Genomic DNA, 26873 nt, shown 5'->3' with positions numbered 1-26873 from the left:
GAGGGCAGCATGTAGGGCGTCCCTGTGACTCCGATAGAGAAGGCCTCGGATGAGCTGACTGGTGCGTTTGAAGGGAGAACCTGGTCACGTGCAGCCTGGCTGTGTGTGTGTGTGCACGTGTCTGTCCGTCTGTCTCTCTTTCCAGCCCGCCTGCCTGCACAGAGGACTGCTCTGCCCCTTCGCGCCATACATGTCCCAGGGCCTACATGTCCCAGTGCCTGGCCCGTCTGGGAGAGCTGTGTGGTACGGGGCTGCCTCTGGGAGGTGGCGCCCGTGTCAGATCCTGGGGTTTGGTCTTAGAATGTCCACTCGCCCACCCATCTAGGCTACATTCCCCAATAGCAGCTTTATCAGCAATAAAGCTTTCCGGTTTTTCTCGGTTGTTTCAGAAACCGAGAAATGGGATGGAGAGGGGGCCGTTTTATTAGGCGCCTTCCAACTGCAACACATGCTTCTAATCTCTCTCCCCCAGGCTGTTCTGTGCAGGTTGAAAAACATGATCATCCCTCAAATGTCATTTCAGTGCCATAAATTTCCTGCTCCTGTTCTCTTTCTGCCTCCTGAAACAATCAAAAACTTCCTTTTATTTCAGATTTCAAGGTGCTCTCAGCCAACAAGGCCTTTCCTCTACTGTTTTTAACCCCTTCCTTTTCTGAGCAGGAGTCTGGGCTCTGTTCTATCCCCGCACCCCGCCGGTACCCTCCCCTCCCTTTTCTCCCACTGCGCTTGGCCACACCTCCATTCTCTGCTGACTTCTCTCATTTTCTCCATCAGGAACACCCATCTTCAGCAACTGTACCTTTCCCTTCTTTTAAAACACTACTCAGGACTCAAGCATCCCCTAAATAACAAATTGGACTCCATTCTTTCTAAATACTGTACAGACTCAGAAAACTCTTTTTTTTTTTTTTTTTTTTTTTTTTTTTGGTCTTTTTAGGACCAAACCCATGGCATATGGAAGTTCCCAGGCTAGGGGTCGAACTGGAGCTACAGCTGCTGGCCTATACCACAGCTACAGAAAGCAGGATCTGAGCCTGTGTCTGCAACCTACACCACAGCTCATGGCAATACCGGATCCTTAACCCACTGATCGAGGCCAGGAATCAAACCCCAATCGTCATGAACACTAGTTGGGTTCTTAACTTGCTGAGCTACAACCGGAACTCCAACTCACAAAACATTTTAGCTGAGCCTTACTTGGTCCAAATATTTATTATGGCTAGAAAACTTTCCACTAGTAAAAATGCTTTAATTTAGGGCAGGAACATGGTTATGGCGCCTTGAGGACACTTGTCCTTGTTCCCTGGTATCTTCCTCAGTGTCTGACACACAGCAGAACCCAGTCGACATTTTTATTCCAGGCCTGTGGTGGGATGCACCAGGATGTTTTCCTTGGTGACTCCTCACAGCACGGAGTTCTCAGCAAACAGCAACCAAGATGGTGCAATGCGTGACTCACTGAACATTTATCCCAGAGACCCTTCCCAGAAGATTCTACCTATTAAAATGGAATCCAGCTCTTTATGTTGTAATTACTCTTTTCAATTCCCATTTCTATTTTCTCAAGCACCCAAATGTGTTTAATGCATATCTCTTTGTGTATGTGTATCTTCTGCAAAATGTATCTTGTGCTGTGGACACAAACTTTTAACTTACATAAATGATATGAAGTTGTCCATCCACTTCTGATTCATTTTTCTCCCCCACTCAGCATTGCTTTTGCTACCCACCCACATTGGGGCAGCTTCATCCAAAGCCTTGCTCCTTGCACCTGCATCATACATCATGTATGTGTCCACCACATGTCACGGGCTCCCCGCTCCCAGGCTGGACATTCAGGTTACTTCCATGGATGCCATGAATATCTATGGACCTGAGAATTTCACTGGGACAGACAGCGACAGGAGTTGCTGGATCTCAGAAGGCAATTTTATAGCTTATCATCCAAAAGAGGCCAGTAGAGAGAATGAAAGGGGACACTATTAATAATTACATTGGGACAACAAGCATAAACTGTGACTGTCTCAGGCAAACCGAGATGCGTACTCACCCTAGTCAAGAGATCTGAGTACCTGTAAATTGACCAAGGACCCCCGCCCCCCAATGGCACCTGCACCCCCCCAGCAGACCCAGGGCCCACATCTCCACATCTCACAACCCTTATTTGGCGCCACAACAATAACTACAAAATGCCTCAGAGCTGTCTTCATCTGCATTCCTCTGATCACTAACATGTCTGATGTCTCTACATGTGTGCTGGCCTTGCAGATTTCCTTGTTGGAAATTGGTCCTTTCCTTTGCCTATTTTTGTTGAGGTTTTCTCTTTGTTTGCAAGAGTTTCCAATGTTTTCTAGTTACCAAACCCCTTTCGGTTTTAGACATTGCAAATATGTTCTCCATCAGCTAAATGAATTTTGCCCATGGTGTTCTTTCTAATCAAACTCATCAGGCTTCTCGCCTCTATAGTTTTGTGTTCTTAAGATTCAATTTCAGAAGCAATTTCTTTCCTCTATTTCAGAAAAACTTCCTCCTTCATTTTCTTCCATTAACCGTTTGACCTTCCACGCACTGGTCTTTAATTCCGCTCTTTCGTGAAATTAGCAGGGATGAAGTTTTATTTTCCTCCACACATAGAGGCAGTTTTCCCAGCCCACTCGCCTCGTGATCGCTTTTCCCTTGATTTGTGGTGTCAGCTTTCTCATGTGCGAAGTTCCCCCACGTGCCTGGGTCTGTCTATAGTTCTCTCTTCTGCTCGTCAGTCTGTGCGTGCTTGCATCTTACTGCACAATGGCTTTGTAGTAAGCACGCTTTAATAGCCATTACGGCTATTTCCTCTCATTATTCCTCTTTTTTTCAACATGGATCTTCATGAGACCCCATTAAAAACAACTGAATCTCATAAAGGTGTCTGCTGGGATACACCCAAAATAGGCAGAGCTGCTCCCCTTAGATGGTTTATCTTAAGTTTTGTCTCTTACCATCATGGTCATTGTTCTATTATTAAATGTGAAAGAGTCTTCACAAATTTTAAGTTTTGTGATAGAATTCAGAGTGGTATTTGATTTCTACTGTTACAATTGTTGTGAATGTTTTCATCGTAAGCCTCTGAAAAAAGTGAATGCAGCATGAAGTGAACGGATCTGAGAAGGGGCCCCTTTGCTGCTAAGGGACCAGGACTGTGCCTGGCTCGCCCACTGAGTGGATAACTGGGAGAGCGGCCTCGGCTTCTCCACACCCAATCACTCTAGGAGCAGTACAAGAATCCTTGTCCCAAGACAGCCTGTTCAATAAATGGTGCTGGGAAAACTGGACGGCCACATGTAAAAGAAAGAAATTAGAACACTTCTAACACCATAAACAAAAATCAACTCAAAATGGATTAGAGACCTAGATATAAGACCAGACACTATAAAACTCTTAGAGGAAAACATAGGCCAAACTCTCTCCAACATAAACGACAGCAACATCTTCTCAGATCCCCCTCTTAGAGTAAAGACAGTAAAAACAAAAATTAACAAATGGGACTTAATTGAACTTCGAAGTTTCTGCACAGCAAAGAAAACCCTAAACAAAAAGAAAAGACAACCCACAGAATGGGAGAAACTCTTTGCAAATGAATCAACTGACAGGAATTAATCTCTGAAATTCATAAACACCTTCTGCAGCTCCATACCAATAAAACAAACAACCCCATCAAAACATGGGCAGAAGATCTAAATAGACAATTCTCCAAAGGAGACATACAGATGGCCAAAAAGCACATGAAAAGATGTTCAACATCACTCATTATTAGAGAAAGGCAAGTCAAAACCACTCTGAGGTACCACCTTAAACCAACCAGAATGGCCATCATCAAAAAGTCTACAAACAGTAAGTGCTGGAGAGGGTGTGGTGAAAAAGGAACCCTATGACTGTTGGTGGGATTGTAAACTGGTGCAACCACTGTGGAAAACAGTATGGAGATTCCTCAGAAAACTGAAAATAGAACTACCATTTGATCCAGCAATCCCACTCCTGGGCATCTATCCAGAGAAAACCAGGACTCGCAAAGACACACGTACTCCAATGTGCACTGCAGCACTATTTGCAATAGCCAAGACATGGAAACAACCTAAATGTCCATTGACAGAGGAGTGAATCAAGAAGAATGTGGTTCATATACACAATGGAATATTACTCAGCCATTAAAAGGAAAGAAAGAATGGCATTTTTAGCAATACAGATGGACCTAGAAATTATCCTGCTAAGTGAAGTCAATCAGACAATGAGACACCAACATCAAATGCTTTCACTGACATGTGGAATCTGAAAAAGGGACACAATGAACTTCTTTGCAGAACAGATACAGACTTTGAAAAACTTATGGTGTCCAAAGGAAAGAGGTTGGGGGTGGGGGGATGTTGAGGGTTTGGGATGGAAATGCTTTATCATTGTACAACTATAAATGTAATAAATTCATTGAGTAATAATAATTAAAAAAAAAAAAAAAAGAATCCTTGTCCCATTCCAAGGCCGCTGCCTGGCAGGCCGCAGGTCAGGCTACCCCTGAAGGCACCCAGCACCTGCCTGGGACTTGCACTGGTTATAAACGTCAGAATCACCCTCAGTTCCCTTCCTCCTTCCCACCCACATCTTCTGGTCTATTCCCGACAGTTCTGCTCTTACCCATCTCTTCTTTTTCAGCCCAAGTCCCACTGCTATTTTCTTAGCCCAGTTTCCAGCCTTCACAGCCCTTTGCTCCCCCAGTTAGAGCCTCTGGGTCCACACTAGCCCTGCAGCCCCTATACCTTGGGATCAGGCACCAAGACACCAGTCACGGTAGTCCATCTGGCCTTGGGCCTCTACATTTCCTTCTCACCTTGCACCCCAGATCTGGTCACTCACATAACCCGTCTTTTTTTTTTTTTTTTTTTTAGGGCCACACATGTGACATACGGAAGTTCCCAGGGGCCCTAGGGGTCGAATCAGAGCTGCAGCTGTCGGCCTACACCACAGCCACAGCAACGCGGGATCTGAGCCGCAATTTTGACCTATGCCGTAGCTTGCAGCAACGCTGAATCCTTAACCCACCGAGCGAGGCCAGTGTAAGGCGAGCGCAGAGAAAAAGAGAACGAGCTGGGTGTTCAGGCAAAGAGAAGAAAATTTATTAGAGGGGAAAGGGAGAGGGTGACTGACATTGAGATGAGCCAGCCCCCCGCCCTTCCTGAAGGGCCTCCTTATACCCCGAGGATGGGAAATGGGATTCCCTGAGGGAGGGGGAGGTTCGTTTATCTTTCGCCTGCAGCTGGCCTCCGGTGGTCCCCCAGTCCTGAGAACGTCGGAGGTGTCTCACGGTAGGGTGGTCTCGTAATGCTGAGAAAGCTGGAGGTGTGTGGTGTCCCACGGTGAAGGGGGAAGGCTCTCGCAGTCTTGGGAGAGTGGGCACGTGGTGAAAACAGGACGTCGCTTGAGCAAGGTGATCAGTCTCACGGGTCAGCAGAAAGAGCCATTGTAACAACGAGCCCCATGCAGCCCCCCAGCCGCCAGGGAGTGAACCCACATCCTCAAGGACACTATGTTGGGTTCTTAACCTGATGAGCCACAACAGCAACTCCTGACTTGTTTTCTCAACTGTTTTTTAAATTCCTTGGTAGTCATCCATTTTATGAATACATAAGGGGATAATTACTTACAAAAATATTCTTTTTTTGCCACTTTAATGTCTAGCTGGGTGGAAGACAGCTGGATTCTCATCTCTGCCTTTGCACTCGATTGAATAGATGCAGTAGAACAAAGCTTGCATCTGCTTTTTCATTATTTGACAATCATTTCAGGAGCCCCATCCAATCTATTGTGACATTACATGTCAAGTCAGCTCTGGAAAAGTCCTCTGTAAGCTCATGCGAGAATGAGAGTGTAGAAGCCAGACAGGACTTTAGTGTTACCGTGGAAATATTTTTGACTTCATAGACCCACTGGAAGGGTCCTGGGGACCTCTCTGGGTCCCAGTACCTCACTCTGAGAACTGCTGGATGCAGTCATATGAAAGTGCTGCTATCTCATTGTTTCCATCTTTACGTAGTAACCGCCAGTCCTGTGCAAGGCACTGGACTGGTCCTGATTATTGGAACCTCGTCTTATGTCCTGAGCCTCTGTGCGTGCCAGGTAACCCCCTTCTCCTGTGCGTGCCAGACCCTTTGAGAGCCTAGGTTGATGCCTTATTCTTTGGATTCCACCTCCAAGGAATTAGAATCTGGGAATAGAGTTGTACCACCTGCCGACCCATTTCCTGGATACAGATCAGCACAAACAAGTTATAGATCACCTGGTCCCTAATGACTGTTCCCAGTTACTCTGAGAGGGGGATGTTAGTGCCGCGGGGAGGATGCTGAGGCTTAGGGGTGAGGTCCCTTATCCTAGGCAACCGGCCAGAAGGCCGCGGAGCCAGGACTGAAGCTAGCCCATTGAACAGCAGAGCTCTCACTCTTCCTCCTACAGCACAGACCCCTGGCCCCCAGTCCCAGCCCTCCCCCAAGCTGCTGCTTCTGTATCTGCAACAGCGGAGGCCACAATGCGGTGGTGCTCAGGACCTCTCTCCTGGACAATCACTATAATCTTCCTATTGTTTCCCCTTTATCTGTTCATTTACAAAACAAATATTCATTAAGCAGCCCACTCCTGGCAGACACAGTTTCCACATGATCTATTTTTCAGCCCAGAATTGACGCAGCAGCCAGAGCTACCGCCTGGGCTGTGTCAGGCTTGCAAACCTCTTGGGCTCGCTCAGGGCAGAACCTGCTGGAAGGGCCGGGAAGAGCTGGGACCTGGAACCTGGAACCAAGCCATCCCTGGGGCCAGAGAGGAGGCCACACAGGGCAGAGGGCACAGCCAGGTGGGTTGGTGGCCCCGGGGCTCAGCAGGGGGTGATCATGCGTGGGAGGGCACAGGTCCAGGCTGGAGCCGACCAGGCTGAGGGAAGGTCCAGAGCCCAGGTGCCAGGTCAGAGAAAGGATGTGAGTCCCTGTGAGGGGACCAGCAAATGCATGGAGAGCCCTGCCCCAGAAGACCCAGCAAGACGGAGACTGGGGAGCAGGGCTGTGCCATTATAAAAACAGCCAGAAAAGGGGTGGGTCGAGGCCAGGGTGGTGTCGTGTCCAGCAGAGAAGGGCCTGCTTTTCGGAAAGACGAGTCTTGGAGCCAGAGCAGACAACCTGTGCCCCTCACTGAGGAGGGCGTGCTGGGCAGACAAGCCTGACAACTGCTCCCCTGCTGACGGCGAACCCCGGGCACCACCCCACTCGTCCCTCCCCACCGCCCCGCGGCTCACTCACCCGCCTCCGCCCCCGCCCCGTCCAGACCCAGCCCTCCCTCCTCTGCGCCCCTCCAACCGGCCTTCACTTCCTGAAGGCTGCTTCTCCTTTAAGACTAGGTGCAGAGGCTGCAAGCGTCCATGGTCTCCCCAGTGTTCCTGTATCACAGAAACACTCCTACAATACTCGCTCTCTGCGTCTATTACAACCCTCTTCATGTTGCCGGGTACTTTGGTTTCCTGGGGCTGCCATAACAAAGTGTCACAAACTTGGTGGCTTAACACAGCCGAAATCTGGAGTTCCCTTGTGGAGCAGCAGGTTAAGGATCCAGTGTTGTCACTGCTGGGGCGTGGGTTCGATCCCTGGCCCAGGAACTTCCACATGACAGAGAAAGCCAGACCTCGACTGTCTCACTGTTCTGGAGGCCAGAAGGCTGAAACCCGGGTGTGGCAGGGCTGTGCTCCCTCAGAAACCTGTGCAGTCGGACCCCTCCTTCCCTCTCCAGCCCCGGGGGCCCGGAGCCTTCTTTGGGTTGTGGCCACATCACTCTAGTCTTTGCCTCATCAACGTATGGCTTCCTTCTCTGGCTCTTTTCTTCTTAGCAGAACATCAGTCATGGGGATTACGGGTTTAGTCAACTTCAGTCTGACCTCATCTCACCATATACCTATAATGACCTCATTTCCAAGTAAGGTTATACCCTAAGGCACTGGCGATTAGGATGTTAACTTATCTTGGGGGGCGGGCACTGTCCAATCCCTTACATTCGGTGTAACAGTCAGACGTGCACAGGCGACTATCCTTCGCAGTGTCCCCAGCGCCTTGCCTGTAGCTGGGTAGTCTCGGGGTGAAACAGTCCGGGGTTTGTCACTCACCCCCTTGTATAAACCTGGGCAAGATCCTTAAGCTATCCATCTTTTCTCATCTATAAAATAACCACAGCACCTAGAGTTATTGTGAGACTTATTAGACTCAGTTCACATACACAGTGAGTACCCGGGAAACTGTAATTATTATTAATAACACTGTGGGTTGAACAGAGCAGATACTCAACAAATAAATGTTAGTCACCACTTCCTCTAATAAATATTTACTAAATCGGCAGGCCGGCACGCTGGTGAGTTCTTCCAGAAGGAGGGAGAAGCAGTGGCCAACAAGCCCTGGAGACTATTCCAGCCCCTGGCGTCGTGGGAACTGCCAAGGGGACCATCGATGTGGCAGCTGCCCAGGCCTGCGCGGATGGCAGGGAGATTCTGGCCCCCACCCCCACAGCACGGCATCTGGCTGGCTCTGTGGGAACGTGGAGGTGGCGCAGGAGGGGAGTCCACACCCTGCTCTTTGTTCTCTAGGCTGTGCGTGCGTGCCTGCTTGTGTGTGTGTGTGTGTGTGTGTGTGTGTGTATGTGTGCACTGGGGAAGGGCCTGGGAGACAGGGGCCAGGCCAGCCACGCATCTTTCTGAAAGAATATATTCATGCTGCAGTGGAAGACAGTGATCGGAGCGTGACCCCAGCTCTGGGGACCTTCCTGACTCCTGTGAAGACCAGATTCTCTTCCAGAAAGAGGGAGGGGAGCGGGCGCGGTCGAGGAGAGACCCGCGTCGCGTGGGAAAGAGAACTCAGACTCGGGAGTAGCTGGGGGACCTCAGTGAGGGCAGTTTTCTCTTCTCTCCAGGGGGACTGGTCAAATCTGCCCTATCAAACAGGCACAGGATTCAAATGCCAGCCGTGAGTATTTACGTCCCCTTGTTGCCAGCCCTGAAGATACAGTCCCAGGGCGCATCGACATTTCCAGAGCACTGCCACAGCCTCGCTTCATTGTGGTTTTTCGTTTCATTGTCACAAGGAGTGACGATGTCATTGACTACTATTCGGAAAAAGAGAATGTGTCTAAGGCTCCATGTTCCTCAGCCACGTTTCTCGGCCACAGGATCAACCTTCGCATCCCTTCTCCTCCCCATTTTCCGTGCTTCTGCTGCAAGGGCTTTCCTTTTCCTAAGAACACACTCTGACCTGGCATGGAGCCTCCTTAGACCTTAAACAAGACAAATCCTTCCGCCATAAAAACTCACCACCAACTCCTTGGCGTTTATGAGGAAACTGTCTCAGGGAGATATACCAGAGTGAGCTGCAGATTTTTAGGAAAGAAGGAGATGACGGAATTTCATCCGGGAACCACACGTCCAAGAGTCAGACAGCACTGCACCAGGCAACCTGCGTGGTGATTAACACGTAGAGACAATGCAAAACATGGGCAGTTTTATTATTAAATTTACATCTTCCAGCGTAGCTGGAAGGGCAAGGATAAGATGCACATGGATAACCTAAAGCAGCACACATCGAGAGGACCTCAGCGAGAGGGACAGGGTGTGATGAGGTCACAGAACAAAGAGCTAGTCCCCTCCTGCGGCAATAAGATGAGTACCCAATGTCCCTTCTCCAGTGTGGGAGAGACCAGGGCCGGATCAAGAGAAGGGAGAAAACTGTAGGAAGCCGGTGATCAAGGCAGAAAAGCAAGCTCTGACCAGGATGGCTTGGATCCTAATTTGTATGCTGATTGCTGCAGTCCGTTTCCATTCTGGTCCTGTATTTATTTACTGTATTTGCATTTACCTGGGTAAGGCAACTCTGCAATACAGGGCATGCAATGATTTTGTCTAGTGAGCTAAGCAGCCTTAACAGAATGTTGTAAAAGTGCTGAATTCTAAGTTCAGAAGTCTAGATAATCATTGGCAAAAGCTGCCCAATAACGTCACCAATAAACCATATGACTCACACAGAGACTATTGGAGAGCATTTCGTTTGCAGTAAAAAGCACCTAAAACTTCATCTGTAGTTTGGATGGCAGCCAGAAAATGGACACTGTTGCTGGCAGGGCCTCAAACCTAAAAAGTTGATAAAACCACAGTGGTGTTTCTGATGAACAGGGCAACTCCTTTTATTTATTTATCTTTTTACAGCCACACCTGTGGCATATGGAAGTTCCCAGGGCAGGGGTTGAATTGGAGCTACAGCTGCCAGCCTATACCACAGCCACAACAACACTGGAGCCAAGCCACATCTGCAACCTACACTGCGGCTTATGGCAACACCCAGTCCTTAACCCACTGAGCAAGGCTAGGGATTGAATCCACATCTTCATGGAGACTATGTCGGGTTCTTAACCTGCTGAGCTATGATGGGAACTCCCAAGGCAACTCCTTTTAGAAAATTATTTCAGTATATGTTCAGCTCTGAGCCTTTATGTTTGTTATTTATAACTTTGTGATCTGAAGTAAACTAAAAATAACAGATTATTTAAAATCTTTCATGATCTGCATAGGCTTTGAGAACTGCTTTAGGCTTTGAGAAAGTTGGGTTTCCCATTTGAGTTCCCTGAGGTGCATCGGATGAAGGAGGGTACAGTCTGAGCTACCTCTAGGAAGTGGTGTCATAAAGTTCTTCAGCGGAAAACCTCCCGGGTTCCAGGACCTCTGCTTTCTGAAACAGGACACACCACTGCTGAAGCCCATGCCAGGCATGATCCAGCCAAGTGTTCACCATAAATGCATCTTGGAAGATGTTCCATTTTCATGGGGTTCTGAGCTGAGAAGTTGAAGAGAGAAATGGGCTGGGAGAAAACAACTTATGCGAGACCATTGGTTGTTAAGTCTTTTGAAGACATGAAGATTAAGTGGTATCTCTGCTAAGTTTGAGTTACTTGAAATTCTGGAAGAAATCCAGCAAGAGCCTGAAAGTACCTTGAAAATGATTCAAGCTTAAAGGAAAGACCACAATAATTAAAAATAAAAGGCAACGGCAATAAGAAAGAACAAAAACAAACCCTGAGGTTACTGAAGACCAGGACATTGAGTCCCACCAATTAAAAAAATACACACACACACTTTCCTCTTAAAGTGAATGACTTATACAGCACATGAAAGCATATGAAAGTACGAAAATATAAGCTCTCTGGTAAAGGCAAATGCATTGAAAAATACAAAATCCTATAGTACTGTAATGGTGATGCATAATCACTTTTAATTCTGGTGTATAATTTAAAAGATAAAAGAATAAAAAAAATAACTACAACTATGAAAGTATGTTATGGATAGAAAATATAAAAAGATGCAATCTATGACATCAATAAATAAATTGGGGGACCTATATAAAAGAGTAGAATTTTCATATATGATGATTAAGTTTTAAATAGACTGTTATAAGTTTAAAATAGATTGTTATAACAATAAGATGTTTTATGTAATCTCCATTAATCATAAAGAAAATATCTATAGAAGATACACAAAAAAATAAGAAAGGAATCAAAGCATGTCCCTTCGAAGAAATCAACAAAATGGAAAAGAAGGCATCAACAGAGGCAAGAGGGACAAAATAACTAAAAAACAACAACAACAAAAAAAAAACCACACACACACAGAAAACAATGAATGAAAATGGCAGTAGTAAGTCCTTCCTTATCAGCAATTACTTTAAATGTAAATGGATTAAACTTCCCAATTAAAAGACAGAATGGTTGAATAAATTAAAAAAAACAAGATCCAACTTTATGCTGTCTATAACAGATTCACTTAAACTTTAAGGACATATATAGGCTGAAAATTAAAAGATGGGGAAAATATTCCATATAAACATGGAAGCAAGAAGGCAGAGGTAGCTGCACTTACATCAAACACAATAAACTGTAAGGAGTTTTCTTGCGACACAGTGGGTTAAGGATCTGGTGTTGTCACTGCAGCAACTTGGGTCACTTCTGTGGTGTGGGTTTGATCCCTGAACCAGGAACTTCCACATGCTGTAGGTGGGGCCAAAAAAAGAAAAAAGTAATAAATTTTAAGATAGAGAGACAAAGGGGAGTTCCTGTTGTGGTGCATCAGAAAAGAATCCAACTGGGAACCATGAGGTTTTCGGTTTGATCCCTGGCCTCACTCAGTGGGTTAAGGATCCAGCGTTGCTGTGAGCTGTGGTGTAGGCTGCAGACACGGCTTGGCTCCTGTGTTGCTGCGACTGTGGTACAGGCTGGCAGCTGTAGCTCCGATTCGACCCCTAGCCTGGGAACCTGGAACCTCTATATGCCATGGGTCTGGTCCTAAAAAGCCAAAAAAAAAAAAAAAAAAAAAAAGAAAGAAAAAAAGAAAGATAAAGAGACAAGGGACATTATGGAAAAATAAGAGGGTCAATTCACTAGGAAAATATAACAATTATAAATATATAAGTGCCTAATATCAAAGCATCCAAATATATGAAGCAAACAAATTTTTTTCTAGAATTTAAGGGAGAAGTAATAGTAGGAGATTTTGATATCCCAGTTTCAATAACCGATAGATCATCCAGACAGAAGACCAATAAGGAAACAGAGAACTTGAACATTACAGACCAACTAGACCTAACAGACAGATACAGAACACTCCATCTAACAGAAGCAGAAAACACATTCTTCTAAGCACACACATAACATTCCCCAGCATAGATCACATAGGCCACGAAACGAGTCTTAACAAATTTAAAAAGATTGAAATCACATGAAGCATCTTCTTTGACATGAAACAAAACTAGAAAACAATAGCAAAGGGAGACTGAAAAATTCACAAATATGTGGAAATTAAATAACACATTTTTGAACATCCACTAGGTCCAAGAAGAAATCATAGGGGAAATTAGAAAGTATCTTGTCAGAAATGCAAATGAAAACACAACATACTAAAATTTGTGGTATGCAGCAAAAGCAATACCAGAAGGAAGTTTATAGTGGCAAATGTCATATTAAAGAAAAAAAAAGATCTAAAAATCAACAACCTAACTTTGAATTTTAAGGAACTATAAAAAGAACGAAACACAAAGTTAGCAAAAGGAAGCAAATAACAAAGATTAGCAGAAATAAGTAAAACAGAGAATAGAAAAATAATAGGAAAAAAACAACAAAACTAAAATTTGGTTTTTGAAAAGACAATTGAAAAAAATTAAGTAGATTCATTAAGGAAAAAGAGGTAAGATTCAAATAATAAAAACATAATGAAAGAGGAGACATTATAATTGATGCCACAAAAAAAGGACTATTATGAACAATTATATGCCAAAAATTAGATAACCTAACCTAGAACAAGTAAATAAATTCCCTTGAAACAGACAAGACTGAATCATGAAGAAATGAAAAATCTGGGAGTTCTCTGGTGGCTTAGTAGTTAAGGATCCAGAGTTGTCACTGCTGTGGCTTAGGCTTAGTCCCTGGCCAGGGAATTTCCACATGCCTTGGGCATGACAAAAAAAAAAAAAAAAAGGAATGAAACAAAAAATCTGAACAGAGTTATAACTAGTAAGGAAGTGAATCAATAACTAAAACACTCCCAACAAAGAAAGTCCAAGAAGCAAGTGGCTTCACTGGAGAATTCTACCAAACATTTAAAGAATTAACAATAATCTTTTTCAAACGCTACCATAACTTAAAGAGGAGGGAACACTTTTGAACTTGTTTTACGAGGCCAGCATTACTGTGAAATCCAAACACCAACAAAGACAAGTGCAAGTAAACTGCAGACCCATATTTCTGATGAATACTGATGCAAAAATACTCAACAAAATACTGTCAAATAAATTCAACAGCACATTTAAAGGATTATACATTACCACCAAGTGCGATTTATTCCTGGAATGCAAGGATGGTTCAACATAACAAAATCAATGTAATACATCACATTAATAGAATGAAGAACAAAACCTACGTGATAGTCTCAACTGCTGCAGAAAAAGCATTTCACAAAACTCAACATCTTTTCATGATTAAAAACATTCAACAAACTACAAACAGAAGGAACTCGCCTTAACATAATAAAGGCCATATATGAAAATCTCACAATTAACAGCATATGCAACAGTGAAAAACTGAAAGCTTTCCCACTAAGATTAGGAACAAAGCAAGGAGACCACTCTTGCCGCTTGTATTCAACACAGTACTAGAAGTTCTAACTGGAGCAATTTGGCAAGGAAAAGAAATAAAAGGCATGCAGATTGAAAATGAAGTAAAATCATCTCTGTTTCGCAGATGATATAACCTCACATATAGAAAACCTTACAGATATCCCCCACAAAACTATTAGACCTAATAAGCAAATTTACCAAAGTCGAAGGATACAAAATCATGATGAAATCGCTGGGATCCTGCGTTGCTGTGGCTGTCATGTAGGCTGGCAGCTGTAGCTTTCATTTGACCTCTAGCTTGGGAACCTCCATATGCCTTGGGTGCGACCCTAAAAAGCAAAGAAAGAAAGAAAGAAAGATTCCAGACCTTGAATTCACCAATCAACAATAAAAATAAACTTAAGTTTGCATGGTACTTTGAACTTTTTTACATACTTCATACGTATTATTTAAATGCATTTATAGTTCAAAGCCTAGGACCATCTATGACGTCCTTTGGATTTCATCATGTTTTTTTCTTAGCAAATAAGCTTCCTAATTTATAACTGAAGGCAGATTTCAATTAGTTTGAATTGTCTCAGCAGACAATGACTGAGCACTAGAGGAAAACTTTTTTAAAATTATAGTTGATTTATAATGTTGTGTTAGTGTCACACTACACTGGTGTACAGCAAAGTGATTCAGTTCTATATACACATACATAATTCTTTTTCAGATTCTTTTCTCTTATAGGTAATTACAAAACATTGAGTATAGTCCCTTGTGCTATATAGTAGATCCTTGTTGATTATCTATTTCATATACAGCAATATGTTTCTGTTAATCCCAAACTCATCATTTATCCCTTTCCCCTTCCCCTTTGGTAACCATAAGCTTGTTTTCTATGTCTCTGTGTCTATTTCTAATTTCACAAATAACTCATTTGTATCATTTTTTGTTTATTTATTTATTTATTTATTTTTGTTTTTCAGGGCTATACCCAAAGCATATGGAGGTTCCCAGGCTAGGGATCGAATCAGAGCTACCGCTGCTGGCCTACATCACAGCCACAGAAACGTCAGATCTGAGCCTCGTCTGTGACCCAAACCACAGCTCACAGCAACAGCAGATCCTTAACCCACTGAGCAAGGCCAGGGATCGAACCCACAACCTCATGGTTCCTAGTCAGAATCATTTCCCCTGAGCCACGACAGGAACTCCCATTTTTTTTTTTTTTTAGATTCAACATAAAAGTGATATCATATGATGTTTGTCTTTCTCTGTATAACTTACTTCACTTAGTATGATAATCTCTAGGTCCATCCATGTTGCTGCAATGCCATTATTTCACTCTTTTTCATGGCTGAGTAATATTCCATTGTATATGTACCACATCTTCTTTAACCATTCATCTATTGATGGACAATGAAAATAGTGCTGCAAAGAACACTGAGGTGCATGTATCTTTTCAAATTATGGCTTTCTCTGGATATATGCCTAGGAATAATATTGCTGTATTATATGGTAGTTCTATTTTTAGTTTTTTGAGCAACTTCCATACTACTTTCCATAGTGGTCGTATCAATTTACATTCCCACCAACAACGTAGGAAGGTTCCCTTTTCTCTGCACTCTCTAGCATTTATTGTTTGTAGGCTTTTTGATGATGGTCATTCTTACTGGCGTCAGCTGATACCCCACTGACGTTGTGATTTGCATTTCTCTAATATTAAGAGATGTTAAGCATCTTTTCATGTGTTTTTTGGCCATCTGTCTGTCTTCTTTGGAGAAATGTATTAAGATTTTTTTATTGGGTTGGTTGTTTTTTTCTTTTCTAGGGCCGCTCCCGTGGCATATGGAGGTTCCCAGCTAGGGGTCTAATCAGAGCTGTAGTCGCCGGCCTATGCCAGAGCCACAATAACGTGGGATCCGAGCCATGTCTGAGACCTACACCACAGCTTGTGGCAACGCCAGATCCTTAACACATTGAGTGAGGCCAGGGATCGAACCCGCAAACTCATGGTTCCTAAGGTGGATTTGTTAACTACTGAGCCACGACGGGAACTCCTGTTTGTTTTTTATATTGGGCTGCCTGAACTCATCAAAGAGTTCTAGTAGTTTTCTCATAGCACCGTTAGGATTTTTCTATGTATGGTGTGATGTCACCTACAAACAGTGACAGTTTTACTTCTTTTCCAATTTGGATTTCTTTTATTTCTTTTTTTTCTCTGATTGCCATGCCTAGGACTTCCAAAACTATTTTGAATAACAGAGGTGATGTTTTTAAGAGGGTGAACAAAGAGGACTCTCTGAGGATTTGACATTTAATTGGAAACTTGAAGGAAGTGCCATGAAATATCAGAAGGACATCCCACACAGGGGATATAACAAATGCAAAGATGGAGTTCCCTTTATGGCTCAGTGGTTAACAAACCCAACTAGGATCCATGAGGATGCGGGTTCAATCCCTGGCCTCGCTCATTGGGAGGATCCAGCATTGCCATGAACTGTGGTGAAGGTCACAGACTCGGCTCAGATCCTGCGTTGCTGTGGCTCTGGAGTAGGCAGGCACCTGTATCTCCAATTCGACCCCTAGCTTGGGAACCTCATATGCCACGGGTGCAGCCCTAAAAAGCAAAAAAAAAAAAAAAAGGAAAGAAAAAAAAAGGCAAAGGTACTGAGACAAAAGTCTGCCCAAGATCCAACATGCAGACAAACATTTTCTCTTTTCTTTTTTAATCGAACCAAGAGCAACATACTCTAAGTTCATTTCAAACGACATAAAACATGTCTTAGCTTGTGAGTTACTCAGTGATTCATTATGAGAGGAGCTCAGTATGGATCTGTCAATCTGGAGAGACTTAAAATATTTATTTTTTACTAATTTATACCTTCCATCAGGTGGTATGTATGTGTGGAGAAAGGTAGGGGATTGGAAGAAATTCACGACAATGAGAAGGAACAGAATTTTCTGGGTAGACCCTTTTAAAAGGGACTTGCTCAGCTGGCATGTGCCTTTTGCCCTTTACCCTTCCCCATGTCTTGTCCTGAACACAGATATGACACTAGAGGTGGAGCATTTATCTTGCACCCATCTGGCAACGAGCTTGAGGAGCCAGTCACATGGGAAGGTTTGCTAAACGAAAGGCTAGATCCTGCCCCACTGAAACCACCACACACAGGCTGCTTGTGTGTGAAAAAGAAACCAGAAGAAAGCCGATGTGCTGAGCCAGTCTGTGCTGGGTTCTGTTCCTCTCAGCCAAGTGAGACACTCATTTATATGACACAGGGCACGAGCCCTCCGGATGTGAAGATGGGCGTGATTAGTCATAGAATGTGCAGGAGGGTTACTGGTAGAAATTTAGCCCCTGAATCAAAACTCCTTAGCTTCACTCCACCAGGGAGGAAAAAGTTATTGAAAGGAATTCTAGGAGTTCCCGTCGTGGCTCAGCGGTAACGAACCTGACTAGTATCCATGAGGTCGCGGGTTTGATCCCTGGCCTCAATCAGTGAGTTAGGGATCAGGCGTTGCTGCGAACTGTGGTCTAAGTCACAGACACGGCTTGGATCCCGCGTTGCTGTGGCTATGGTGTAGGCCAGCAGCTGCAGCTCCGATTTGACCCCTGGCCTGGGAACTTCCATTTGCCGTGGGTGCGGCCCTAAAAATGGGGGGAGGATCTGGTTCTTGCTCGTTCATGTCTACAAGGTCTAGGGAACAGTCATTTGTGTTCGGAGAAGAGGGCCCTGGGGCCTGAAACCACTGACCTGGACCCTAGAGTTCAGCTTTACTGTCTGCAGATGAAAATGACTCAGGCCCAACTCTCCCATTATTCTTCAGATGTCTAAGTATAGCTCAGGGATTTAACATGATTCATGTGTTATAAAACCGAATGTCTACTTGTAGCACTTTTGTCATGTTTGATTCTTTTTTTTTTTACACATTGCTAAACTTTTTAAAATTTATTATTTTTTATTACTCATATGAATTTATCACATCTGTAGTTATATAATGATCATAACAATCCAATTTCACTGTCATGTTTGATTCTTAAAGTTGTTGTTGCAGGACTTTCCACAATGAAGGAGTTAGGAATTTAGAGTCTGTTGTCACAAGTGTGTGAGATGAGAATCTTGCTGTAAATGCTAGCATAGCACTTTGAGATCATTCTACCTAATAGTCTAAAAAATTGTTAGAAATTCTAGATAATACATAGTCAACACTCAATGTCCTCTTCCAAAAAAGTTTCTTCTACTAGAAAAATGAACCCTCCTTCACAGTTGGTGGGAATGTAAATTGGTGCAGCCACTACAGAGAACAGTGTGGAGTTTTCTTAAAAACTAAAAATAGAACTAACTTATGATCCAGAAATCCTACTCCTGGGCATATATCCAGAGAAAACTGTAATTTGAAAAGATTCTTGCACCTCAATGTTCATTGCAGCACCATTTAAAATAGCCAAGCTACGGAAGCAACTTAAGTGTCCATCAACAAAGGAGTGGGTAAAGAAGGTGTGATACATCTACTCAAGAGACTATTACTCCGCCACACAAAAGGAGGAAAGCATGCCCTTTGCAGCAGCAGGGGTGGACCTAGAGATGATCATACTGGACGAAGTAAGTCAGACAGAGGAAGACAAATATGCGGAATCTTAAAAAAGAATACGAACGAACTTGCGTACACAACAGACACGGACTCACAGACTTCGAAGACAAACGGACAGTTCCCAGAGTGGAAAGGCGTGGGGGATGCGCGGGGAGGCTGGGGCTGGCGTCTGTACACTATTCCTTGTGGACTAGATGGCCAGTAGGGACCTGCTGTATAGACAGGGAAATCTGCTCAATATTCTGTGACAATCTATAATGGGAAAAGAATCTACACCAGAGCAGACACGTGTGAGTTATGACGGAATCACTGAGTTGTGCCGCGGAGATGATCACAACATCGTCCACCGGCTCTGCTTCACCAACACTTAAAACAAAGACAGACCGACAGTCGCCTAGCATGAGCGCTGACCTCTTCTCTGCCTTAATTTCTTTACAACATTTAATGCCACTGGACACTAGAGGATGTGGCTATTTGTTCGTGTGTTTATGCACGAAGGCAGGCACTTTACCTGCTGTTTCCCCAGGGCCTAGATCAGCGCCGGCCACACAGAGGGAACTCAGTAAATGTTAGTCGAATGAGTGAAACACAGAATGAATGACCATTTGCCTTATCAGATAATTCTCTCTATGTGACTGGCTAACTTGCTGGGGTCCGAGGAAACAGCCACCTAGTGAGCAAAAGAGGCAACAATCCACCAGCAGGTCACCTACACAGCTGCCTCCTCTCTCAGGAAGGGGTCTCTTTTGTTAAATAATCCCAGAACAAGAAATTCCGTTTTCTAAAAATTATGGATGCAGATACTTTATATTAGCTTTCCTTATTAATACTTTAAGAACCTAACTGGACCTAATAGATTAAAAATACATCAGACTTTTAAATGTATCAAAATGTGTCTGAGAAAGCATTTTGACTCATCTGAACAATTTTACCCAAAGGGGTTAGAATAGAAGCAGCTAGTAATAAATCATGCTTGTAGCTAAAAGAAAATTTGTGTTGAATGGGTTAGAATTTTAATTTACTATCCCAACTTCCACGTTATTTAGATAGCTGCATTATATACTCCAAACCTAATTGAAAAGTTGAACTTGTGTCTTAAGATTCAGGCTTCCCCATTCACTCCAAATTTATAAGTATCTAGGTAGAAAATGAGTTATTTTGTTATTTTGTTTTGTTTTGCTTTTTAGGGCTGCACCCATGGCATGTGGAAGTTCCTAGGCTAGGGGTTGAATCAGAGCTACAGCTGCTGGCCTGCACCATAGCCACAGCAACTCAGGATTTGAGCTGTGTCTGTGACCCACACCACAGCCACAGCAACGCCGGATCCTTAATCCACTGAGCGAGGAGGTCAGGGATCGAACCCCCATCCCCGTGGATCCTAGTTGGGTTTGTTACTGCTGAGCCATGACAAGAACTCCTATTTTGTATTTTTAGAAAGCTAGAAATCAAGGCGGATACACTGAAAAGTCAGGTGATTTGGGGAATACCAATTTGTCTTCCTTAGGGAGCCTAGTGCCAAAAGAGCAGCCATAAAGGGAAAAAATAATTATACACAGGGGAAAGCCACTGGTGATCAGAGGAAGGAGGGGAAGTGATTTTCTCATGAAAGCTGACAAAATAAGCTAATAGCTCACTTTTGCTAAAATGTAAGGAAGAATGAATATAAAATTACTTGTTCTGCTAACAAATGAACAGTATAATTAGGTCTTGTCCTATTCAGCACATTTCCTTCTCCAATTGTGATACTTACTGAAATGTGGAGAGTTGGAGTGATTGTGTAAATCTGCATTTGCTTTCTCTTTTTCTTTTCTTTCTTCTTCTTTTTTTTTTTTTTTTTTTTTTGTCTTTTTAGGGCCGCACCCTCGGCATACGGAAGTTCCCAGGCTAGGGGTCCAATTGGAGCAACAGCTGCTGGCCTACACCACAGCCACAGCACGGCCAGATCCAAGCTGCATGTGACCTACACCACTGTTCACGGCATCAGTGGACTCTTAACCCACTTAGCAAGGCCAGGGATCGAACCTGTGTCCTCATGGATACTAGTTGGGTTCGTTAACCACTGGGCCATGACAGAAACTCCTAAATCTGTATTTTCCATTTGCTGTGTAAAGTTTTATAGCATTTTGTACATTCCTCTGCTATACTCATCTCGCTGCACTGTAACATTTGTTTACATTTTTGTGCCCTGGGGTAGATTAACTTCTCCAGGGCTGGGCCTCTAGACTTCTAATCTTCTTTATACCAGCAAAAGCCAATAAACATTTGGTAGCTCAGTTGTAGAGCAGACACGCCTTTTTCCTCCAGTCCTTCAAACTCATTCACTATTCAATTCAATTATATTTAGAAGACCTAGAAAATCCTTAGTCTAGCAATGAAATCTATTAATTTGTCACCAGTCAACTGATGTCCAACTGTTAAAAAAAGAAAGAATTTGAATTGCTTAAAAATTCTCTAAACATGCATGAGAAAATTTTCAGTGAATAGGATATTTAGTAAATATACAGAAAATCGATTCAAAGTGTAACAGGAGGCAAACATAGAAAACAACTTATGATCACCAAACAAAAAAGGGTGGGGAAGGTTAAATTAGGAAGTTGGGATTAACACATACACACTGCTATGTATAAAAGAGGGAGTTCCCTGGTGGTCTATTAGTAGTTAGGGATTTGGTGTTGTCACTGCTGTGGCTCTGGTTTGATCCTTGGCCTGGGAACTTCTGCATGCTATGGGCACGGCCCAAAAAAAAAAAGATAACCAACAAAGACCTACTGTATAGCACAGGAAATTACACTCAATATTTTGTAATAACCTGTAAGGGAAAGGAATCTGAAGAGATACATGTATAACTGAATCACTGTGCTGTGTCCCTTGAACACAACATTGTAAATCAACTATACTTCAATAAAAAAAAAATTCTTTTCAACAACAACAACAAACCCAAAGTGTAATAGAAGGGACTCAATTTTCAGAGATAAGAAGAGTTTAACATTAAACAAATTTGCAAAAAGTTTATTTCCACAATAACACTCAAATTTGTACTGACTTTTCCCATTTTCACTGCTACTTTACTATTTTTCAAATACTGTAGCTCGCGTCTCAGACTGGATATTTTAGGGGTCAGTAGTGACCCACTCAGTCATTGATTCATTGATTTATTCAACCAATATTTATTGAGCCCCAACTATGTGCCCAAGCACTAAGGATATTGTCATGAATGGACACAGACACACCTTCACAGAGCTTAGCGTTATCAAACAATTGCACAAATAAACTGAAAAATCTCAACTGTGATAAGGAGATAGATGGACATGGTATTTGAGTTATCATAGGAGTTATAAGATCTGCCCTAAGTCAAGTGCTCAAGGGAAGTCCTCCAGGAGAAATGGTGACTAAATAAGATCTGAAAGGAAGTAGACTGACCAGGTCAAGAAATGAGAGGAGATGGATTCAGGCAGAAAGAACAGCAAACCCAGGTTCTTGCAGGGAGCAAGGCCAACGTGGCTGAAGCAGGACACCAAGGGAGCCACAGCTGTCTTGGGAAAATAGGAAGTCGCTGGAGTGCTTTAAGGCAGAGAGGGATGGGCTGGACTGAGCTGTGGCCAGGCCGACTGGCCTTCCCAGAGGTCCCGGGAGGAGGAAGGCCTGGGACTAACTGGATGGGGTGTGGGGGAGGAGGGGTGTTGGGGGAGTCGGGCTCTGGGCAGGACACTTGAGGGAGGCTGAACATTTCCCCCGCCCTGCAGAGAAAGACTCCTTCTTAGTAAAATCAGTGTTTCGACACCAAGGTAAAATAAAACCTGAAAACATATTTCCCAACAAACAAGGAAGTGGAAAACCAGCCACAATTAAACCAAATGTTTTTTTTTTTCTTTCTTTTTGACTGCACCCGCGCAGCATGTGGAAGTTCCTGGGCCACTTGAAAGTCCCTGGGTCGGGGACCGAACACAAGCCACAGCAGTGACCAGAGCCACAGCAGTGACAATGCCAGATCTTTAACCTGCTGAGCCACCAGGGAACTCCATAACCCAACTGACTTTTTTTTTTTTTCTTTTTACAGCCACATCTGCAGCATATGGAAGTTCCGAGGCTAGGGGTCGAATCAGAGCTGCAGCTGCCAGCCTGCACCACAGGCCACAGCAATGCTGGATCCGAGCTGTATCCGCAAACTACACTGCAGCTTGTGGCAACACTGGACCTTAACCCACTGAGCGAGGCCAGGGATCAAACCTACATCCTCAAGGAGACTATTCAGGCTCTTAACCCACTGAGCCACAATGGGAACTCCCCAAATGGTATTTTTAATATACTTGCTCCTCCCCAAAGCCTACAAGCTTTCTACAAGGGTAGGAAATGTACCCTGCCTGCCAAATGTTTAGGCCAAGCACACCAGGAAAACAGATTAAATGATTGTCAAGTAAATGAAAGACGCATGCCCTAACAAAGCACTACTTAAACAATTGAAATTTAGTTTCTCACAATTCGGGAGGATAGAAGTCTTAAATCAAGGTGTCCAGACGGGTTGGTTCCTTCTGAGGGCTGGGAGATGCTCTGTTCCAGGCTTCCTTCCTGGCTTGTAGATGTGCCTTTTGTATCATCTTCCGAACGTGTGCCTCAGGATACAAACGTCCCCCTCTGTGACCCAGTCTCGCGGGATCAGAGCACACCTCAAGCACCTGTTTTAAATCCGATTTTACCTCTACAAGGAAGCCCACATTCTGAGACACTAGGGGTTAGGGCTCCAACGGATGGATTCGGGGGACCCACAATTCAACACATCATGTGTGGGGCTGTGCACTGAGGAGCCTAGTGAGATTCGAGGACTCCATCTAACACAGCAGTTTTGCTGGTTCCACCTCACAGTGCCAGCTTCCTCATGTGCCAAGCCCTGGAAAGCAGAGTTCCGAGTGTGTAAAGCAGACAGAATTTCTTTTCCTCATGTCTTCAAAACGTATCTCATTTCCCTGAAAAGCTCAACTAAAGGACATGGATTTTCCAGACTCTTATGGGTTGAATTGTGTTCCCTGAAAATTTATATGTTGAAGTTCAAAATTCCAGTACCTTAGCACGTGACTCTCTGGAGGTGGGGTCTTTAAAAAGTTAATTAACTGAAAATGAGGTCGTCAGGATGGGCCCCAATCCAATATGACTGATGTTCTTTCTTTCTTTTTTTTTTTTTTTTTGTCTTTTTGCCTTTTCTAGGGCTGCTCCCATGGCATATGGAGCTTACCAGGTTAGGGGTCGAATCAGAGCCGTAGCTACTGGCCTACACCACAGCCACAGCAACGCCAGATCCGAGCCTTGTCTGCAACCTACACCACAGCTCACGGCAATGCCGGATCCTTAACCCACTGAGCAAAGCCAGGGATCAAACCCGTAACCTCATGGCTCCTAGTCGGATTTGTTAACCACTGCGCCATGATGGGAACTCCTGATGTTCTTTCTCATAAGAAGAGGAAATTCGGGCACAGACACACAGAAGATTGTGTACGACAGTGAGAAGGTGGTCATATATGAGCCAAGGAGAGAGGCCTCAGAAGAAACCAACCCTGCAAACACCTTGACCTCGGACCTCTGCCCACCAGAAGTGGTAAGAAAATAAAGTCTGTTATTTAAGCCATATGATCTTTAATGTGTTGTTATGGCATTCCTAGCGAACTCATACACAAACCCTATTGGCCAAGACTCCTATCCTTAAAACCCAGTTAGTTTCACTTAATAATTCCACACCACGGTTCTCCTCTTACTAGTAACAAATAATGTTTCCTGGGCCCTTACGTTACGTGTCAGGCACTGTGCCAGAGCACCGCCAGTGTCATCTTATTTAACCTGTACAGAGCCCGAGATGACTATTATGATCTTAACATTCATGGAGAAGACACCTGAGCGTAAGAGCTGTAAAGTAACTCTTGCCCAGGGTTCTCCAGTAGGAAGGGTACAGAGCCAGGGGTTTTCAAGGCTGTGTCCTTAGCCTCTGAGTCACCTTTGTGCCAGACTGAGGGCCATTCTGGAAGGTGGTTCTTTACTGCACCATGGGGTCTGGAGGCATAGCTGACACATCTCAGTGTTTAGGTGATTAAAAGACTAACTTACCCACCACAACTTCTTTCCTTCAAAAATAAGAAAACAAATAATTTGGCTAAAAATTCAGAAAAAAACCTGAATAGACACCTCACCAAAGATGATCTGCAGGTGGCAAATAAGCCTATGAAAAGATGCTCCACATCATTTGTCATCAGGAAAATACAAATTAAAGAAACAACAGGAGCTCCCATTGTGGCTCAGTGGAAATGAACCTGACTAGTATCCGTGAGGACGCAGGTTTGATCCCTGGCCCCGCTCAGTGGGTTAAGGATCCGGTGTTGCCGTGAGCTGTGGTGCAGATCGCAGACACGGCTCGGATCTGGCCGTTGCTGTGGCTGTGGTGTAGGCTGGCAGCTGCAGCTCTGATTCAGCCCCTAGCCTGGGTACTTCCATGTGTCACAGGTGTAGCCCTAAAAAGCAAAAAACCAAACCAAACCCAAAAAAAAGAGATACAACTGCACACCTATTAGAATAGCCAAAATCCAAAACAATGACCACAGCAAACGCGGGCGAGGGTGTGGTGAAGCAGGGACTCTCACTCCTCGCTGGTGGGAAAGTGCACAGTCCCGCTGGAAGACAGTTTGGCGGTTTAAGAAACTGAACATACTCTTACTCTATGATCCAGCAATCGCCCTCCTTGGTATCTACCCAAATGAGTTGAAAATTTATGTCACACACAAAGCCTTTACATGAGTGTTTACAGCAGCTTTATTCATAACCCCAGACTTGGAAGCAAACACTTTTTAGCAGGTGAAAGGATAAAGTGTGGTGCGTTTAGACAGCGGAATGTTATTCAGCCATCAAATCATGAAGAGACGTGGAGGAAACTTAAATGCATGTTGCTAAGTAAAAGAGCCAATTTGAAAAGGCCACCTACTGTACGAGTCCAACTATATAGCATTCTGGAAAAGGCAAAACTATGGAGATAGTAAAAAGATCACTGGCTGTCAGGATTGGGGTGAATAAATGGAACACAGAGGATTTTAGGGCAGTGACACTCGTCTGGATGGTACTATAATGGCAGATACATGCTATTACAGACTTGTCCAAACCCATAAGATGTACAATTCCAAGAATTAACTCTGATGCTGATGATGGACTTCAGGTGATTAATGTGGTCCTGTAGCTTCATCAGCTGTAACAAGTGCACCACCCTGGTGGCGATGCTGATAACGGGGTGAGATTTCGTGGGGCCGCCGGACAGGAGGTATATGGGAGATCTCTATACCTTCTGCTCAATTTTGCTGTGAACCTGGAACTGTTCTAAAAAACAAATGTCTTTTTTAAAAAACAAACAAACAAACAAAAAAACTACCTTCCCAGTCTCTTGGGTCACTCTAGATTCTCCTTAACTCTTGCAGAAATCATCAGCCATCCATTAGCAGTATTAAGACTGCGGCAACATTTCAGAGCTCACATTAACTAGTTTGCCTTTGCTGCTATTACAAGCCATTGGACTCCAACCGCAACTGATCTTAAGCAGAGAAATAAGCTTGGAAGAAAAGGGCAAATGATCAAGTCAAAAAATCCTTGATGACTGAAGCTGAATGTATTCCTATTGGTGTCACAGTAGTTTCCTTACTTATTTGCACAAGAGAACATTTATGAACATTTAGACAGGGCGCCCCTCCTATTCAGGCCTCCAGCTAGTATTAGAGCCTTAAGACCTTGTAATATTGGCAAGAAAAGCACGTTTTAAATGTCTACTTCAAAAAGGTAATACATAGGATGGGATAACAGGCTTCATCTCATGGAATAGTGAATTTTTTCCTGAATGTACAAACTGCCTATGTGGCTAGAGATGAAAGTTATTCTAGTTTTGACCACCAAGTGCAGAACTGCTGAGGTTTGCACTTTCCTGTCACTGGTGCTCCTGCTGAGAGCTGAAACATACATACATATATAAAAAACAAACATACATATATAAAAATATATATATATATTTTTATCTTTTTGCAGCATTTGGAGGTTCCCAGGCTAGGGGTCTAATCAGAGCTGTAGCTGCAGGACTAC

At 43.8% G+C, this 26873-nt stretch overlaps 1 long non-coding RNA gene across 3 annotated transcripts in view; it reads right to left on the bottom strand.

Annotated features, from left to right (window-relative positions):
• LOC100521937 overlaps nucleotides 1-26873 on the bottom strand; it is a 49449-nt gene that overhangs the window by 2584 nt on the left and 19992 nt on the right. For 2 of the 3 annotated variants that reach the window (XR_001305866.2, XR_001305865.2), the window contains one exon: nucleotides 25240-26123. The exons of the other annotated variant lie outside the window; for it this stretch is intronic. This is a non-coding gene — a long non-coding RNA (uncharacterized LOC100521937). Of the gene's footprint in view, nucleotides 1-25239; nucleotides 26124-26873 lie in introns of those variants that run through there. 3 annotated transcript variants of the gene reach the window in all.

This window comes from Sus scrofa, chromosome 1 (assembly GCF_000003025.6).
Source record: "Sus scrofa isolate TJ Tabasco breed Duroc chromosome 1, Sscrofa11.1, whole genome shotgun sequence".
Taxonomy (NCBI): domain Eukaryota; kingdom Metazoa; phylum Chordata; class Mammalia; order Artiodactyla; family Suidae; genus Sus; species Sus scrofa.
The sequence above is the reverse complement of the archived record's forward strand: the minus strand, read 5'-3'. Positions and strand labels throughout refer to the sequence as shown.